Source organism: Leuresthes tenuis, unplaced genomic scaffold (assembly GCF_036924035.1).
Source record: "Leuresthes tenuis unplaced genomic scaffold, fLeuTen1.0.hap1 SCAF_12, whole genome shotgun sequence".
NCBI classification, from domain to species: Eukaryota; Metazoa; Chordata; class Actinopteri; order Atheriniformes; family Atherinopsidae; genus Leuresthes; species Leuresthes tenuis.
The window spans coordinates 23,529,389-23,548,142 of NW_027325366.1; the positions used below are offsets into that span (position 1 = coordinate 23,529,389).

At 38.1% G+C, this 18,754-nt stretch overlaps 1 protein-coding gene across 1 annotated transcript in view; it reads right to left on the reverse strand.

Annotated features, from left to right (window-relative positions):
• Positions 1–18,754, reverse strand: part of snx4 (sorting nexin 4) — a 289,781-nt gene that overhangs the window by 163,633 nt on the left and 107,394 nt on the right. The window lies entirely within an intron of this gene.

An 18,754-nucleotide genomic window follows, 5' to 3' on the forward strand; every position in this document is an offset into this window, starting at 1 on the left:
CATCAAAAAAGTGAGACTTTACTGTAAATCATTATGGACCATCAGTCCCTGCCAGCTGGCCTGTAAGATTTGAAAGAACCAAATTCATGGCTGACTTCCAGAATAGATTGATGTCTCCTACATTGTGTTCATGCTTTAATCCCATTAACTGCAGTTAATTGGATTTATGGAAGGAAACACATCAGAAAGCATGAGTTGAAGTCATGACCAAGGGTTCTTTTGTTTCACATCACTTTGTATACGCAGGTCATGTTGAAAATCATTTGGAACTGGAAATCCCTCTACCATCAGCTCTGGGTACTAAGTAGGCTGACTCAAAATTCACTTGGACACACAAGCACTTTTGTCCACAGTTTATCTGAACCTCTTGAACATTGGCTTTTACTTGGATGGTCATAACTTTATTCAGGATATAATGCTCTCAGAAATGATGTGTTTAAACATGTTCAGATGGTGGGATCATTTTGCATTTGATCATTGCTTAATTATCTGTTAAATGATTTTCATTTCATTCAGACCATTTCTGAACATTCAAGTTCAAACATGATTTTCACTGTCCTCTCTGACCAATGTCATTGCACTTAGAAAATTAAATTAAATCTAGAATTTTAGAATTTTGCCAGCTATACATCAAAATAAATTGTGAAATAGGTTTACTTTTGTGTTACATCACCTTTCATTTGAATTTAATGTTTTAATCATTTGGTAACAACAGATACTATTATTAGAGTTTTGAGAGAAAGCCTTGTCCATTCTTGCTGAGTACACAATTTCAGCTACTCAGTCTGTGTCTGTGTTCTTGTCTGATTTTTCTCTGACTGATGCACCATACATTTTCAATAGGAGACAGATTTGAACTGCAGACAAGCCAGTCAAACACACACACCATGGCTGTGTTCAAATTGCTCACTTATTTACTCGCTATATTATGTTCACCACATAGAGGACTCACCACTGGATTTAAGTAGACAGCTGCTAATAAATGCCAGACTTTTAACTTCTTCATGGCTGAGCAGTCTGAGGGATATTATTTGCTTAGCAGTAATTTTCAATGGGTCAGAAAATCACAGCAATGAGCTGCAAACAATAACGCCAGATAGCAGAAGCTAGCATTAACATGCTCCTGTCTTCTCTCTGGGTACTAAGACTTCCTCCCACTGTCCAAAAACATACATGTTAGGCCAACTGGTGATTCCAGATTGACCGTAGGAGTGACTATGAGTATACATGATTGTTTGCCTTGTTTGTCTCTGCGATGGACTAGCCACATGTTCAGGGTTTACCGCACCTTTCGCCAAATGGCAGCTGGAATAAGCTCCTGCTTCCCCATGTCTCTGAACTGGATTAAGCAGGTATAGAAAATAGATGGATGGACTACAAAATGGCTGAGTCACTATATAGGGACTACATAGTGAATGGGTGGCCAATCTGAAAATGGCATGAGGCTTTTAGCCACACTGTTGTAAATTGTGTAGAAGGAAGTCTGGCATTGTCCTGCTAATATAACCCCTGACCTCTAAGAAAATTATGTCATCTAGATAACAGCATATGTCTATCCAAAATTTCAACATATGTCTCTACACATATGTTTATTTGATGCACCTGCATATTATTACAGATGCCGTTTTTTGCACCTTTGGCTTATAATTGCTTGGATGATCTGTCTCATCTAAAACAATCTATTAGATCTATTAGATATCAGTTTTAAAGCATTTGAAACATGAACTCATCTGAGCACAAAACACGTGTGCTGAGCAATGACACATCCCTGCTTGGAAAGACCAAACCTTTGGTAGACAATCCTTTCATATCTAATTACAACACCCTCACCTGTCACCAGTTAATCTTTTAATTGTATAATCTTTCGTAACGGCATTACTTGTATATTTTATTAACTTTTCTGACTTCCAGAAAAAGTGTGTTTGCTGGCATCAAATTCTTGACTTGTTTACATTTTTTTAATAAAATGAAACTGGCCAGTGTAGACACTGAAAATAATTTCCATTGTACTTGTTCTGTTAAAAAAAAGGTTGAAATTGACTAAAAAAATTAGTTATGTGTCAGAAAATTGGTTTTCATAAACACTCCTTGGCCAGAGGGTGAAATGTTGCCATTTTGAATTTCTGCAAATCATTTCTGGGATACAAGGTAAATGCTGGCTTGTTTGCTTGCTCATAGGTGATGTACTTTTACATGGAACCAGTGTGTTTGCTTGGGAAATAATAGCTTTTCATGGTTTCTAGAGATGTAAAATGGCAACAAATTACTTTGGCTACTGAATTGTATCTTCAGTTTTCACAGTCCAGCTTGCAGTATGCTGCGACATTGTCAGTGCTGTTAACTTTTTTCAGCAAAGACCATGTGACTATTTATCTCTTGTCATATTTTGTAATACATGTAGTAGAGGTAAATTTTCACCCTGGGGCATATTTTCTTTATATTGGTTGAAAAATAATGATTGACAAAAAAGTGTGACAATAGCTTTACACATATCCAGTCTTTGCAACTAGTTCTGTCTTGAGAGAGAAATTGATAACTAGTGACGCTAACAACTCTAATGTCATGCAATGTAATTAAATTAGACAAAATGGTTGAATTTGTGAATTTGCTACTGACAAGCTTAGATTGTTATAATAAGTGTCTGACAGAAAAATGGAAGAGACACCCAAAAGATCAATCCTGTTGTTTACGTTTCTGTTTTTTCTGTCTTAGATTAATGCACCCTTTCACTGCCTGTTAATGGGTTGACTCTGAATCTGCGAAAAAGTTGCAGTTTGGCTTTTCTTTTTAACGACTTGGGAGTATTTTAATATGATAGCCATCCCTGTTAATTTAAGCTACAGTATGCAGATGTAAAGCCGTTAAAATGATAGAGAGGATGTAAAGGAAGGGAATAGCAACCGAGTGGAGGCAACAAATCTAACTGCACTCTGTCTGCAGCAGGATTAACGGCTGTTAGAACGGCTGTTAGAACACCAAAGGATGCCCTGGTGTAGGATTTCTCTTTTTCGAATAGCAATATTAATTCTAGTCAAAATAATCACTGCAAATGTTGTGGTTTGCATATCGTGGCACCCGTAACATCAGTCCCAGGCCCTAAAGGTGGTCCTTGACAGCTGTTTAAGTGAAGCTCTACATTTTGTTGCCAAAATTTCAAAGCGCATTATTACAAACCAGTATTTGATTTTTGAAAGCCGAGTTTGTTTTCCAACTCCCAGGTGTGCTTTCACCCACTAAAGACACACACTGTCATCTTCCAGCAACAACGTATCTCCCCTGTGATTTCAAAATGAGACTTTTATAGTTATAGTGTTCTTATTCATGAGTGTGTTTGCAAATGCAAGGAAATTACAGTCTAACCTGATAAATCTAAGAAAATCCTTTTCTTTAAGAGTTTGCAGATCCGTAAGGATGTGCTTTGGCCTAGTGATGATTTGAGATGATATGAGAGTGAGAGTACAATTGCTTTCTGCAAAGTACAGTTGAGGCAGAAGGATTTGATTTCACTTTTGCACCAATTAGGTCTTAAGGCAAAGGAGTGCCAAATTGATTAATCTTCCTCTAAAAAACAGCATTGTCTGTACAAAATTTCATGGCTTTCCATCCAAAAATAATTTCAGCCTCATCCAAAGCGGCACACTGACAGACTGGCAATACCAACTCTATAGACAGCACTGTTTAGTGTTGTAATAGCTGCAAAACATTCATAAATGCAGTTAGAATTTAGAATATGGTCAAATGCTGCCTGTCTCTGGTTAACTATGCAAGAGACAAGCTTCTGATTGCAGCAAATTATCACAACTTGTGTCGTGGCCCACTGTCTACAAGACTGTGACAATTTCATCCCCTTTTGCTTTTTTTATTCAAGGGAAATTAACTAAAAAGGGCAGACCAGCAAAATAAAGCAAAAAAAAAAAGAAGCTGAGCTAGTAGAAGAGGAATAAAAGAAGAGGATAGAACATGATAATGGGACATGTGCAGGAGGGAGGGTGAAGGAGATAATGTAATGGACAGTAAATAAAGGATGCATGGGAGGAGGAGAGGAGCGCAGGGTAACTGATAAGGGTAACTCATTAAGCAATGGAACACAGCTGGCTTGTTTGTTTATTGGCTGGCAGGCTTGCTGCACTTAATCACTCCTGCCAAAACACACACACACTCCTGCTTGCAAAAATCAGGGGTTTTTGCATATCTCAAAATACTGATGCAGAGACAGTGTACAAGTTCACGCATGCCCGCATATCAACTCAATACATGTATTCGCACACATGCGCTCAGACAAGCAAACATACTCATGCTAATGCACGCCTCATGGCAACTTGAGTCACTGAATCATTTTCTCTTTGGTCTTCATCATTCTCTTCCTTACTCACACTGTCCCTCTGTCATCATTTTCTCAGTTTCTTTTTTTCTTTTGCTCGTTAATGTCTTGCATTGTGTTTTGCACCTATTTGTTCCCTCCTGCTTACTGTTGTTCTTCTCACTCTTGTCCCCTCCACCTTTGAGTCCTCTCCCTCCATCCTTTGGCCTGCATGGGTTCCCTCTTATCTAACAACCTTGAGATGATCTTCAAATCACCATTGCCGCCAAGCATGTGAGGTCACAGTATCTCTCTTCCTCCTGTTTCTGCCTGCTCCTTTCTCCTTCCAGTCCTCTCTGCTCTACACTGCACTTCACTACACTTATTATTTCTCCTGCCTATCCTTCCTACGTCTCACCTAACATCCTTCTCCTGTCACTCCTTCTGGATCATTTGCTTTTTGTCCATCCCACACTCCATTTCTCTCCTCCTCTGCTGTCATCTGTCTCCACATCATCAGGTCTCATCACCTCTCATCTGATCTTTACCCCGTCTCTTCTTTGTGCCTCCTTTTGCCTTGCCTCTCCTCTCCCATCCCCCTTTCCTACTCCCACCACTGTCTCCCCCTCCTCTCTTTGCTCAACTGATTTGATTCCCTCCTCTTTTTTTATCCCTGGTTTCTTTGCTCCAGCTAAAATACTGCAAAAAGAGGACAAACATGGTTCCTCTTACATTTGCGTACACATGCTAGTATTTGCACGTGTCACGGGTCTTTGAGTGTGGGAGCATTGTTGTAGGGATCCCACATGCCTAATTGTGTCTCAAGCAGCCCTGCAGTGTTTTCACTCTCTAAATTAATCAAGCGTGGAACTCTTCAGTCTATCTATTACTCATCTGTCTCACTTGCTTTTGACCATCTGTCAATCTCACCAATTTTTTTTCTTTATGACACAATCTATCGACCTGTTAAAACATGTATTCCATTTGTCTGCCTCTGTGTGAGTTGTCTGACCTGTCCCATCCGCCCCCTTTATGTCTTTCTCCTTATCTCTCTCTTGGATTGTACGCTCTGTTGGACCACTGTCTGTGGGAGAATTGCTACATTATTCAGTCTTCTCTTATGCCTACTGCTTTTCATAAAGACGCGTAAACAACAGCAGTAACTCACTCGGTCCAGCTGAGGTCAGCGTTGTTCCTGATTATTAAGGGAGGGTGTGACTTGAGTAGAGCAAAGTTTGACTTTTAAAATCCCTTCTGGCTTGTTATTGTTTATTTCAAAGCATAACAATTATAGGATCATGTGTGCACTGAGCCAGAGAGAGTAGATCAAATGATTTGTGCATGTGAGCTGATTCTCTTGAAAGCCCCTTGTCCGCCTGTGAGTACAGTGCCATATCACAGATGCTCAGCCTGTTTGCATAATAGTGAGTCATGACATCGTATGTTTTTGTGAGTATCAGCCACCTTCAGTGATCTAGAAAAAAATAATACATTTTGTACAGGATGTAGATATTTTTTTAAATGAAACCTTAAGTTAAAAAATAAGCTACCGTATTTATTCAAATAAAAAAAAAAGACACTTGTGCTTTCCTCCTGTCTTTCACTATTCTCTCCTTTGTGGATGAGTACCATTCTCAGGCTTCCCTTCTGCTAGACAGGTTTGTGTGCATATGTATGTTTGTGTGTGCGTACCATCCACTTGGACCTTCTCTGGTTGATCTGCGAGCACTGTCCTCATAAAAATACAGAGAGAAGTTGATGAAAAAAGAGACAATGAGTGTTGTTGTTGGCTTGTGATGTCTCAGACAGGAAGGAAGTTTGGCTTTTCAGCACTGACTGTCCTCTCTGCAAAAACTCTGTTACAAAACACATTCTCACACACACAGAGTCATGTTTTCATCATTTCACAGAATTTTGTACATAAATACACTTTGTACACATACACTCATGCACATACATATACTAGAGATGTGGACTGGAGATAAACCCTAGGCATTACCAATGTAAGGAGACACCTAAAGTGAAAGTTTTCATCCTAACATTCGATTGTTAAAATTGTGTTAACTTGCTTTAGGTCGCCAAAAGGAAGCAGAGTCCCTAAAATTTGACTGTAATTTATGTAATTTATGTCCTCACAGACAACATGATAACACACACTCACAAACACAGTTCACATTACAAGGGTGTGAACACCCAGTGATTTTGTGAAGATAAAATCTGCTCTTCTCACACCCTGCAACTTCTATTGCTGTAGGCAAAAAGCTAAAGTCTTTTCTATTTACTTTCAAATTCTTTACCACTTCTCATGCTTTGTGCCACAATGTCCCTTCAAATAGCCTGAGAGCCAGCCTAACTGGTACAGCGGAGTGACCTTCAGTGTCACACTGCAGCTCTCTTTGCTCTAAGTTTCTCTTGCTGCTTGTGTTTGTCAAAGAATGCAGAGCATTTCTGCATTTCTACTGTGCCCCAGTTATTAATTTTTCTATTTGTTTGCTGCGTTATGATAAGCGGAGTAATTGAGTGTAGCAAATTAATGCAGAACATACTGTATCTTATTATCATTTCTCACATAATTGCACATTTTGCTTTGCCCAGCTATATTTCTCTGCCTGTCCCACACAATGAGTGAATGACTTCATTCAAGTTTCCTGTGTTTTTCTGTGCTGTGCCTGAGATTTTGGCTCACTACAGTCCCAGAAAAAAATATTGTCACGAAGATTATATTTTTTTTAAAAAAGCCAGTGATATAAACCTTTTTCTGAGATTGTTTCGATTGTCTATTATTCCAACTTCACAGTGAATTGTTTTTTTAATGGATACTACAATTATTTCATGCCTCGTACCAGACAATTTCTGTCAGTGGAATGATACAAGTACAAAGCATCAGCAGCCTTCTGCTAATACCATCATATTCATCCAACAAACCTTTTAGGAGTTTTATATGAAAGAAAGAAAACCCAAAACAACTAATAATACATGTCTGTAAGTGGCAAATAATATGAACCATAGCTATCAGCATCAGTCCTGCACTTTGGCTTTGAGGCATTTTAATTCTATTCCCACATACAGAACAGCTTCAGCTCTGTCATTTTTCTTAGTTTTCGCACATGAACTGATTAAAGTCAGAACCTTGAATTGGTCATTCTGAAATTCAACTTTTTTCCTCTTGAACTTTTCGTTCAAAGAATTTCTGATGTCCTGCCATTTATCTTTAATGTAATCAACGATGGCAAGCTGTTCTGGCTTATGTTCAGAAAAACAGGCCCAGAGCATTATACTACCACCATGTTTCACAGTTTTCACACTTAGAAGGAGATTCTTGAGCTAAAACATCGTATTTTTCTTACAACAAACATGTTTTTTATTTAAAAAAAAAACAACCAACCAACCAAAAAGAAGATATGATTTCAACAGCCTTTTATAATCTTAGTAAACTACAAGCAGCAATGTTCTTTCTGGAGAACAGTGGCTTTGTCCAGCTGGGCAGGCCAGCAATGGTCTTGAAAGTCCTCTATTTCTACACATTCTGTCTTATTCTGGATTGATGAAGTTCAACCCAGTCTGAAGTGTAACTCTGTCTAATGATCCCCAACAACATGTTTTCTGATGTCCTCAGAAATCCACCTTATTTATACCAAAATACACTTCTTAAAATATACAAGAATCTAGCTTTGACAGATCCCAATTTTTTTTAACTAAACAGGATGGCCACTCACACACTGATTGTGATACCATTGAGTAAAATCATCTGACTCTAATTTTAGGTTAAGTGTTAGTTCTGAAAGTCCACATGCTTTTACTACTTACTGTTGCATTTGATTATTTTCCTAAACAAATAAATGACCAAGAACAATGTTTTTCACCCAGTTGTCTTTCTGAGTTGTCTTTGTCTGCTGTTAATGTTATAGTTCACTTCATATTAATGCAGAAAAATAGAAGATGCCTATTTGAAGATCACAGATTTCCAAGCTTGTTTTATACAAAGCAACATTGATAAACTGGGGTCAGTTCTTGACAAATGTTTGCAGTGCCACATTCATCCTCGCCGCAGAAAAATAAACTGTTGCAAAACTGTGATATCCTACACTAACTCAAAACATTCCTTTGGATTGTTTTTAAAGGTTGTCCAAATTCTGTGTCTTTGATTGAAGTTCTGCTGCTCAGCATAATGCAGTCCTCAACTATACGAATGAGTCACATACTTCTGCACATTAACAGTCAAACAGCTCACATTCTGTGGATTTTCTGTGGATTAGTCTCATATAGTTACCATTAGCAGTAGTCTTATGTGCTATCACATGCCTTATGTAAAAAAAGTTTGTGTTCCTGAGTAGAAATTTCATTAGATGACAATGTAAATCATTGTTTTCCTTTTGCTTACTCCTCACCTCTTGTCACCACAGCCGTCAGTCATTATGCAGCCAGGACGTGGAAGTGCTCCGGCCTCGGTGGTTTCAGTGACAGGGCTCTGTGAGACAAATGGTTGTGCTTATCCAGTCTGGCCATGTAGAGACAGATGAGACTAACAGAATCACTTGGCCAGCCAGCCAGCCAGCCAGCCAGGTACAGTACCGTCTGTGTACTGATTCAATTGACAGATGCACAGCTGCAGTCTGCTGAGATTCCTAACTCAACCTGCCTCAGACGTGCAGACAAAATGCTGTGTATGGCTTGGTCATTATGTATGCACTAGATTCCTCTTCTAGTGCATATGTGTCTGTGCATGTTTGCAGGTGTTTTTACGTTTGTGTGTGTATTATGCAAAGTACCCCAAGGTGTCTCTCTGAGTTATGGTGTTACTCAGGTTTGTAAGCTTACAGCTGGGAGATAAAGATAACTACTTGAACATGTGTGTGAGTCTTTAAGTGTGCGTACAAATTATGGCAATATTCTGTGCACTCTGGATGTACCATTAAGCTGTAAACTGATCATTTCCTGCTTGACCTTGTGAAGGTGCAACATTTTCTCAGTGAAACTGACCAAATCTCAGCTTCTTGTTCAGCAGCACAGTTTTAGACGAGAGTGTTCACTGGATCATCTATCTGATCACAGCCCTTGAGGAAACTATGGACAACTCCAAAGCAAAAGTCAGGTCAGGCGCTGTTGAGCACTGAATAAGATACATATTTGTTTAAACAAAACTTTTCAGGAGCATAGATATAATATATAAAGGAAGAGAGATAAAATACAGACATAATTCCAGGAAATTGAGTTGTAGAAGCTGACGGTTGAAAAGCATTTTGTTTCATGGACAAAGGTTCCCAATTATTTGAATATACCAGGATGTACTGAAAAATGTAACTGTCATGAAGCCGTTCAACTTCATTTCACTCTCACTGGTACAAACTATGTTGCAAAATATTTCAAAACACAAGCATTTATCAGTCTGACATGTCTGATATATATGTCAAAATTGAACTAACAGGAAATTGGAGTTGATTTTAAATGTCATGGCTAAATACAGCTCAAGATAATCTGTTAATGGACCAATTATATCCCTCACCTTGAAATACACAAAAATGTTGTTTCTTGCACCCTTTAGCACTGTAGAGCCATAGAGGGTCGTGATGAGGATAATGTGTCCTTATGTAATCAAATTTTGGCAAAAGTTCAGTAAGGGAGATTTGATCAATTGCATTCACTTTCTTACCACTTGGGTTTTTCCTCTGTTTCACTGCCACTCTCTTCCACATTAACGAGTAATTCCACACATGACATCACCTCTTTGGTCCAATGGTCCATGCTCTTCTCACCCAGGCAATCACTTTTTTTCCCCCCTGTTCTTTTGAAATCTGGCTTCTGCTGAAATTTTGCTTCGAGACAGTGTGTCTTGCATCCTACCTCCTTCCCAACTCTGCCTTCTTCACTTACCCAAAATGGAACCTGAACAGGAGCCCACCACCAGATTCTAGACTCTGGGCCTTTCCTATCATCCATCATGTCACATTCTGTCTTTAATGCAGAATCAAAGTCTAACCGATTCCAATTCTTTGTACACTAAACTTTTTCAATTTAATATACACCAATAAATTTGTCAAATTTGATCTCTACTTATTGAAATACAAATAATGATCTTTTTGGCATTACAAAGTAAGTCTAAGTCTAAGTTTTGCGGCCGTAATGAAAACACTCATTTAATCATCTCTGGACAAACGTCAAAAGAAACAGGAACAAAAAATAAATAAAATAAATAAAGATGATTTGCTTTTATGAATAAAAGTTACAAGTATATTCTTTCCTTTCATATTGTCTTTAATTGAGATATATTTCTAAAATGTCATGGTTTATGTGATTGATAAATTTATAAGAACTTAATCTTTTTTAATTTTGACAACTTTACAGTCAGCAGTTCTTGATTCGACAAGAGCAAGCCGAGAGAAAGAAAATCCCTTTTCCAGATCAGATCAAGACAGACACTAAGAGTTTACACTTCTAAGTCAAGCCATGTTCCACCTATGGTAAAGATTTTATGCAAACAGTCCGCAACTTTTTGAGTAATCTGGCTAACAAACAGACAAACAAACAAAAATCTCACCTCCTTGGTGGAGGCAATTATGCTAATTTGGCAGCTCTAAAAGACAGAGAGCTATGAAAACAGGAGCCCACATCAGTAAGATGTTTCCTTGTTAGACTTTAATATCTTCTTCTTCTTGATGTCAGCAGGAAATGAGAAAATATTTTTCTTTATCAGCTTCAGCTGTTGTTGGTGAACGCAGCTTTGCTGACACTGTTATAGGCAATTTTGTACTCTGCTCTTTAGTTTTGATGGTTAGGCTGATATGACCTCCTTCCATTGAGCAAAGTCAGCACCAGAATACTAATCATCTAAGCAAACGGGCTGAAACTGGTTTTTCCAACAATAGAGGGGGGGGTGACTCTCCAGCGTAGCACCAAGTGAATCACTATGCCTTTGCAGGATTTATATCTTATTCATAACATGCTTATCTGTGAGTTTGTATAGTGAGTTTCAGGGTGGAGAGGGTTGTGTGTACTACAAGGCAATATTAATGGTAACTGAGGAATGCTGAGCCTAAAGTCACAGTTTTCAGTGTCATGAAGGTGGGTTTTTCAATCTGGTCAAATCACTTAAGGTCAACTCATGGTTTCTATGCCTGCTAAATAGAAGTACAGGTGTACTGGGAATATTGCAATCTGCTCTCGCAATCTGTCGCATTTAAAAAGAAACATTTTGTGATTGCAATTCACAAATGACAATATTTTATGCATCAACTCAACTGGTTGCCTTACTTTTTTGTTATGTTTAAGACTCCCTTTCCATCTCCCCACACTGGTAATTGGAGTGTTATTAATTTTTTGAGAAGGGGACAGAATAAGAACGATAAACCAAGTAAAAAAAAAAAAAAGACTTTGGAATTTGACCTGTAGCACAACTTATCATTTTTAGTTCATGGTTTATTTTGGGCTGCATACCTGCAGCCCTGTGAAGGAAACTAAATTTAAATCACACAAACCAAATGACTTTGCAGAAAAGCAGATGTGTAACCTTGATTAAGCACATAAAGCCTGATCCAGAGGATGTTATGGTCAGGGTTTTGGATTAAATCATCTGTAAAAAAAATGCCACCTGTTTCAGTAATTCTTTTAACCAGAAAAACAGATGTCCAGTACTAGAAACCTGTTGAGCTGTATCACTGAACATAGCTGTGCGGTTCAGAAACAAACTGTAAGTGTCAGGTTGCTACCTGAACACGCATGGCTTCAATTTGTTTTAAAGAGGGATGCATAAACATGCGAATTTGCTGCCAAAATCTGTTTTACATTGATATTGCGAGTAGCAGAATAATGCAAATTGAGAAAAATATGTGCAATGTGATTTATCATAAACTGATTTGATTGATTGGTAAAAAAAAATAAAGAGATTTCCAAATACCTTTAATTATAGCACAAGCTCGTCCCTATATGCAGTTCTGAAGTGTCACCCTGTTTGAAGCCATGCTGAGCTCTAACTTGCACATTAGAAATAAATGGCAAGCCTTGAGAGTGGTGAAATGAACATATACACTTATGAATTAACATAATACACGTCATAGTTCTCCTCTTGACTGGTGAAGGAGGCGTCAGTGAGTTCAAGCAGAAGAACAATCGAATGACTCGTCATACTCCATCTTTTCTGGTGGTGCCAACAGGCCAGCGGAAGACAACTTGAATTGAGGTTTCAAGTCTTGTCAAGCCAGCTAATGTAAAGGAAGCAAGACTTTGTTGAACTTCTTTTAACAGAACTTACCTCTGCTATTGTTTTATCATTCTATCGAGTGTTGGCTGAGTGGGTGTTCGTGACGGACAGACAATGACACGTAGAAGGTCAAACGAAACAGAGAGGAGGGAACTTGAAAAGCGAAAATACCAGGTAACAACTTTCTCAGTGTTGGCTTCACTTTGTGTTTATTAAAGATGTTTCCAAGAAACTGTATCTTTACAGAGGTCAGAGGTCAAACTGTTTTGGCCTCTTCTGCAGAGGTCAAACTCATATTCTTTTCTTTCTCTTTGATGTTGGGTCTCCTCCACTCCTCCTGCTCCTCCCCTAGCTTCACTTCCTCTTCATCCCTCTGCCGCAGCACATCAGGAGAATGACAATATTTCATCTCCCACCTTTCTTACTTCTTCAGTCCCTGTGACTTGTTCTTTCTTTTCCATTCTTTCTGACTTGCCAGTTTTATTGCCTGCTCCTCTCCTCTCCCCTTAACCTCACCCCTACCCTTTCCTTTTTAACCAGACAGTTTCACAAAAACCAATATCTTCAGTTTTGAACGCACATTTGTCATGGTATGAGTCTGCTCTGTAGGAATGTTTCTCTGTTTCTAGTTGCTATTCTCTCTGTCTGTGAGTGTTGAGTTGACCAAATGTATCCCGTTGGAGACCCTGAGGAAAGAAAACAGAACTCTGTTGTATAAACACTCTGCTGGAGTTCCATATCTCCTGTCTGCTTCAAAACAAATCCACTTGTCTGCTTCTCTCAGGAGAAGTGGATTGTTTCCCCATTGCACAGCTGTGGTCACATCCCCTTGGCCAATTGGTTTAAAAAGTCACAAATTCACTTCAAACAACTTCCCTGTTTTGTTGTCTTGTTTCAGCTCTCTTTTTGTGTTTTATCCCCTCACTGCCACAAAAACACACACACAAACACACAGGCTATAGCTGCCAAACTTGATGGATTCCCACTTGGATTTCTGTCTGAACAGGCAGATACGTATGCAGGTGTGTCAAGGCCAGCAGGGACAAGGCCATGGACGACAAACAGGTGTGAATGAGTGTGTGCCAGAATCTGTATTTCTCAGTGTGTCTATGTGGCTCTGTGTATGTATGCCACTCTGAGGGGCGTATTTGACCAGAAGCTATGCTTCGGTTTTAGCGCTGACATTAGTGGCTCTTTAAGTGCACCTCAAAATACAAACCACTACCTCTGTCCCCTGTAAATTCTCAACTACGCTGCTGTGTATGCAACTTGTGAACCCCTGCATGCATCACTAGTGGATGTGTGTGTGTGTATGGAAGAAAGTGTGGTGCAATTTTACTTCAGTATTTCTGTGATTATTACTTTCTGTAGTGATACAAGTGTAGTTATGTTTGGACACGTGTGTGAAATCACTGAAGCAAAAGAATAGCCTCATGTCTGGGAATGTAGCTCTTTTTTTCACCCAAAGAGCTGCATATACTTCAGGTATTTTGCTTTTCAGACAGAAACAGTTGTCTCCTTTTGGATTTACTTATGCGCTCAGAGTCATGGGTGGTTTGATATCCAGTGGCTGCAGAAACACTTCTCTGCAGGAAACAGCCTTCTCTGCAGGGAAGGCTTGTCTCTTACAGGAATCAATCGCCTGCTTAGAAAAACCATTTTTCATCTCAGTTTCATCTTTAGCATTGCAGAATTTAAACCCGACCTGCAAACTGCTCTGTCAGGAAAAATGAAACAGCAATATTTTAGCTCGAAGAGACAAAAATGACTATTGAAGGCACACACACACACTCTCATAGGGACAGAGAAATAGATATGAATAATATATCATTGCTGTGCATCTCTGCAGACAGGCCTCTGATCTTCTCAATACCACAGATAAATTATCAAAGAGATCCAAAAATTTACAGTAATGCCAAGTATGTAGCACAGACCTATGCTTGTAAACATCAGTGACACCAGTTTAAAGTAATAGCTATCTGATAATTGTAGGTACATATTTTCATCCTTTCTCAGAATCTTGTGAGGCTCATCTTTTTTTTTCTTTCTACAGCCTCGCAGGGCTAGTTTTGCATTTTAGTCTATCAGCAACTTCTCGTAATTTATGAAAATTTGATTGTAACCTTGGAATTATTTACTTTTGCTGACTCAGCTTTTCTTCAATTGGCTTCCTATGCCACCCAGACCTCCAGGAACTGATATAACCTTTACTTGGTTTTAACTGAAAGAGCATTCTCAATGTTGACAGTGCACTTTGCCTATCAACCATGAATTTTGAGTACTTTTCCGGCAGCTGATAATCGTATGGCTTAGAATAATGAAAATTGAAAAACCAGCTTAGGACAGTTCATTCAAACTCACTTAAACGGGAATTCTCCTTCATGTTAATCCAGTTTGTAAAACTGATTTAGATTGTCCTATCAAAAGAAAAAAAAACCAACACCATTATCCTCTAAAGCCCCAAAGTGACTTTGTCTTTGAATGTCAGACATTCATCATGAGGCTGTCAGTGCACTGTAAAGCTCTTCAATCAAACTCATTTAAAGATGCTTTTCTGTCATATTTATAAATCTTAAGCATGACCATGTTTGCACCGTCCTACTTTAAGAAGAAACAGTGATATCCTACAAAATTTAAAAGAATTTGCTTATTTCACTCAGTTTAAGACCGCAAGTGTTCTGAGAATAAAGTAATTCAAGCCCACTTACAATTGCTTTCTCCCACATATTTGTCTTATATCTAATGGTTTTCAGGCACAAACTTGTCCCAGATTAAAAATGATCTACTGTAAAAAAAGATAGTCTTCACCTGTCTTACAACAGCTTGTAGAACCACCCTTAGCAGCAATCACTGTAGTTATCATCTATATGGCACTGCTTTTCATCTTCTTATATGTTTCCTTTTCACTCCACATTTACTTTAATTTCCACTTGCTATTTTATTGGGTTTCAGAACCAATAATAGAGCTGTGGCTTGGTTTAGGTAAGGGTTATGGTTCGGTTTAAATGCACGGTTACTAAACATTAGTATAATGCATTGGATACAGATGTGGATATACAATCGACATCTAATTAAATCAGATTTTGCCCATGATGGCAAAATTAGATTATGCTAACATAGGCCCATTTCTGTGAAAAGCAATGTGAAGCTTGAGCATCATATTGATATATTCATTTAAATCAATATGTATATATTTAATACATTCTTTGTATATATTCAATACATTCATTCTATCTTCTATAATCATTGTCAAAGGTTGTTGTCACTTTTTCTAGTTTTTGTACTGTTGCTAAAACAATTTTTTCTCTGAAATACAAAACTAGATAGAAGTAGACGCTTCTCAGTTTGTGATGGACCTCCAATATTTCAGAATATGATTGCTTTAGGTCAAAGGTTAAGTGTTAGGAGTGAAAGGTGATGCAAAAGGAAAGGCAAAATCTGAAAGTTAACTCCTCTGTCTGTTGCTCTTTAAACTTTTGTCAATCAATCTTTCTATTGTCCTCTCATTTGTCTCTGCTGTTTGTATGTATTTATGGGTGTTTGCTCAGACTTCTAGTCATGTATGTTAATGTTGGCCAGTAATTCAATTCTCCATCAAGTGGGTGTTACCATGATTAAACCAAATTTTGCAGAGACATCTCAGGCTAGTTTTCTCTGGCCCTCCAAATGTGGAAAGGATCAGATCTCAGCTTTAGACAGTTATGTTTTTCCTTCATTACTTTGCTAGATAAATCTTACTCTTAACATAAACTCCAAAAAAACATTTTACGTCTTTCAAATAACAAATTAAAAAGCAGCAAAATTGAAGCGTGAGATGAGAAATGTTATCTAAATGTGAATTTTGGCCTCTGTTTGTGGATACACCCATAAGTGCATATGAGTTGGATCTGTTGCCGCAAATAAATCTGTCAAAGAATAGGAAAATAGATAAGAAATTAATGAAAGATTTAATGTAGAAATAAAGATATTTAGAAATATTAAGGGAAATAAAAAAAAGTGGAGATATATTTTACCATTAATGTTCATGTAGTGTAGATAATTCATATATTTTCATGTTCTTCTTTTCCATATTGCTTGTGCTTTTCCTGTTTTGTTATTGCTTTTGCTATTTCTCTGCTGCATGTGCTTCTCTAAGAAACAGCTCAAACCTGGCCTAGAACCTTTAACTTCTAACTCACAAGCCAGTCAACAGAATAAGCAGCCAACAGTGGTGGGGGCTTGATCAGTGGACTCAGGATCAGTATTTAATCCCTATTTTCATAAACATTTCCTTCCCGTGGCACAAACAGACACAACAGGATGTAATGGAGTCTTGCAATACAATTCTTGTAAAGTGGGACGCTAACCGGTTTTGGGCAGGGATATTAGGTTTCCTTATATGTGCAGCCAGGATTTAACGTCTTATCAATGTATATGTGACACGGTCTGCAAAAGCAATAGAAAAAGCAAAAAAGAAATTGAAAAAGGAAAAGAAATGTTGAAAAGAAGAAGGTAAAATAGAATAATGTAAACAGCAAATCTAATTATGTAAACTCAAATAATGGAAAATATTTCCACATTTATTTATTCTCACATTTTCCTTAAAATTCTTACATGTTCTAATTACTAAATGTATTCTCTAAATCAGCTAATTTTTATATATCCTCATTCCTTTTCTTATTGTTTATTTAATCATTTTTCTCTGGCACTCCTCTCATTTCATTGTCTTTGTCTATGCTGCCAACACTTGGCAGAAGGTGTGTGTCCTCATTATCTAATGTGAGATACAAAAGATGAAAATGTATTGTTTATGTGTTCGCTTTTGGCAAATTGAATTACTTAAGCGACAAACAAAATGACTTATGTGTCCAAAAAGCTCATTATTTCTTAAATGAAAGCAAAAGCACAGCTATTTTTCAACATCACATTACAGAGCCACAGTATTTCTCTGGACTCCCAGTTCTTGTTGTATGGAGATAAATGATACAACCAAACCTGATCAAGTCAGCCCACATCAAAGCAATGGCAAACAGATGGGATTAAGAAGATTTGATTGCGTGTATGTTGCTTGCACAAAATGAAGAAAGATCAGTGTGCTTGACTGAATGCCTCAGTTTCCAAAATTGCTTGCATGTGTACCTTTGTATGTGCATCGATGTACACAAGTGTGTGTTTGTGTGCGCACATACTGTAGAACTTGGATCTTTTAGTCTGAAAGTGTTTTCGTGTGTAAGTAATTATCATTCTGTGGGAGGTCACTTAGGCAAGAGGAGATGTTTAATACCTGTGCAGCCATGTGTGAGTGTTTGTTGATTAAAAGTGGCCATCAGCTGATGAAGGCTGTGTACATTTGATAGAGTCGCTATTATTTCCAATGCCATGGCATTTATTTGTCATGCATCTCTTAATTATGATTCAGTGCACGTCAGAGCTTGTGCATTGGAGACCAATGTGTTTGTGTGTGAGGTTGTATAATGTGCTTGTGTATGTGTATAACCCAGGGAATGGTCTATTGGTACCTGGGGGTCAGTTATTAGTGTTATTGGTACCAGCAGTCATGGGCAAACACTGAAACACTGGACTCTTTCAGCATGAACAAGAGCTGGATATGTAAACGAGGTGTGATTTCACATACTGACAAGTGCAGTGCTCTTTGGGGAAATGGGCAGTAGTTGGTTATTTTTTGGATATTTCCTTGCATTTGATTATTTAACTATAAAACTCCCTTTTCCTTTCTTCACAATCATACGCCTCCTGTCTGCTCCAGGCCCTCAGCAGAACAGATGGGATTTTATTTTTGGTCTTCTAAATATTCAGAGAGTGGTTTCTCCGGCTTAAAAAGCCAAAAGATTATCAGATCTGTGTCTCAGCTTTGGTTTGCAACTTGAGCTTTATCTGCTGATCCTTTCATGGTGCACATGAAAGCTGGGTCAGAATTTAGATGGGGCGAGGGACTGATGTAAGTTACGTAACCACAAACATAGTCCAGAGTTTTACACATCATCTCCCTGGCGGTCGTCATAGCAACATTGATTTAGTTGTGGAGAAACCCTGACATTTTCAATGATTTTACCATCCTGGGACCACAGTTTTAACGTATGTATTAGTAGGATTGATGTTTCTCCAGTTTTCTTTTAGACGACAGGCTGAAAGCAGCTTAACCTTACTTCACAGCTGGAAATCTACACAGTCCTATTTCTTAATGAATGTTTCATGTGTATTCGATATGTTTTTACTCCAGCAGAAGCTGTTAATGGCTATATATGTTTATTATTTGGCTT